Genomic DNA, 2041 nt, shown 5'->3' with positions numbered 1-2041 from the left:
CATGTAATCAAGTTTTGTCCAAGGTATGTAAACACAGCATTACAATAATCGAGACAGGACTTGATAAAAGCATGAATAACTCTTTCAAGATGATTGATAAAGTGAAAAAAAATCTGATTCTAGTGATATTTCTCAAGTGGAAAAAAATTTACTTGGTTAGCTTGTATATTATATTTAGAATTTACTTCTGTTTAAATTCACTTAAACAGAAGAAACGGCTATGGAAGTTTCTTCTTATAACAACATACCAACCTATTATTTCCTTGTTCTTTCATATCACACTTTCCCTTGTCTTTCCTGAAAAACAGTGTACTGTGCCTGTCTTAAACTCATTTGCTTACTCATGGTGTCTATGGTGTACCTGTATGCAAGTGTAAATGAATAAAATTCCAATTAACAATTTCATCCCGCCACTCTGATCAGGTCATACTACCTCTCTCTCTCTATTTCTATTGTCACACACACACACACACACACACACAAACACACACATACTGATTAGATAGATACATTTTTTGCATGGCCAACATCCTGGTTAGATAAAGGAAAAAAATTTAAAAAAAGGCAGCACCAAATGCTGTCTCATTGTGAGTGTTCATGTTCACTCATGTTCTTCCCACGTTTCCATGTCCTTATTCTCATGTTTCATCATGATGTCATTGCTCTGGTTCAGGCATATCGGTTTTATCCAAAGATTTCGAAGTAAACATGCTGGAAGAACTACACTGTAAAACCTGATGAGTTAGTTCAACTCAAACAATTTTAGGAAACCGATTGCCTTAAACTGTTTATTAATTAACATTAAAAATTGTTGGTAACTACTTTATTGTTAGGGTAAGGTAAATTTAGTTAGTGTGGCAATCCAGGTTGCTTTCTGTAAACACTGTCAGCACAGTTTGTGCTCTTTGACCTGTGCATTTCTCAGAATGGCAGACAGTTCAGGTAAATTGTGTCCCATTGTGTCAGTTCCTGGTTTCAAACTGCCCTTAATATTAAAAACAATAACATAAAATACTATGGTTTACTTGAGTATTTTATATTATTGTTTTTAGTATTAGGGCCTGGATTGTCATCCATCTTTGTAAAGGTGAATCTTAACTCACTTGCCTTTCCTCAGGTATCCTAAAAACAAACTCCCTGCTGAGCTATTTTTAGCTCTAGTGTGTGTGAAAGCCCTGAGCTTTGTTCAGTCATCCAGTTGCATGTTGTTTGATGGTTTAGTGTCTGAATTAATGTCTTTGTTTATTTGACAGACAGCTGACAGCAGAGAGAGCAAGATCCTGTCTCACACGTTGTTCAGATGCTGTAAAGACTAAAACAGGACACTGGATAAGGCGTCACCATGTGGTTTTTTGAACGTCAGTATCAGTGCTGGTATTTTATGTAGTGACATGCTGATATAGGTCAAGTATCTGAAGTTGGAAATTTGCATAGATGTTGAACATTTAACAATGTTGAGCAGTTTCATGCCACAATTGTAAATTTGGGGTATTTTTGTCATGTTGTGTAGGCCTGTAATACAGTAAATTCGACATTGCGGCACACTTATGCTCTCTTCTGAGCATCCCACTAAATAAATATAATTTTTAATAATATTTATTGAGCAACAAACAAACAAGTCACATTTTCATATTTCATTCACCGAAGAGCTACAACCTCAGGCTGAGCAAGAACAAAAGTACAAAAATGGCAAATAGAAAAAAAAACTAAAATACAATTACATAAATAAAAACAGGACTATCTGAAATTAATTTAAACATTTCTAGTAATGAAAATAACTTAAAGATCCCCTCCATACATATATGTAGATAGTCTTCTTGGAACAGTAATGTGTGTCTGATATGTTTGTTCAACAGAAAAAGTATAATTTTCACAATAAAATCCTTAAAATGTTGTTGAAGTTTTCCTGCTGGACACAAGATGTCTCCTACTTTACTGTGAAGTCCATTCTCAGTGGATATGCACTGCTGCGTTCAGGTAGAAGTTGCATACTGGACCACCATTAACTTCCAAACTATTTGTAGGCCCCGCCCCTTAAAAT

This window comes from Morone saxatilis, unplaced genomic scaffold, assembly GCF_004916995.1.
Source record: "Morone saxatilis isolate NCDOM2014 unplaced genomic scaffold, NCSU_SB_2.0 Contig7, whole genome shotgun sequence".
Taxonomy (NCBI): Eukaryota; Metazoa; Chordata; class Actinopteri; family Moronidae; genus Morone; species Morone saxatilis.
The sequence above is the reverse complement of the archived record's forward strand: the minus strand, read 5'-3'. Positions refer to the sequence as shown.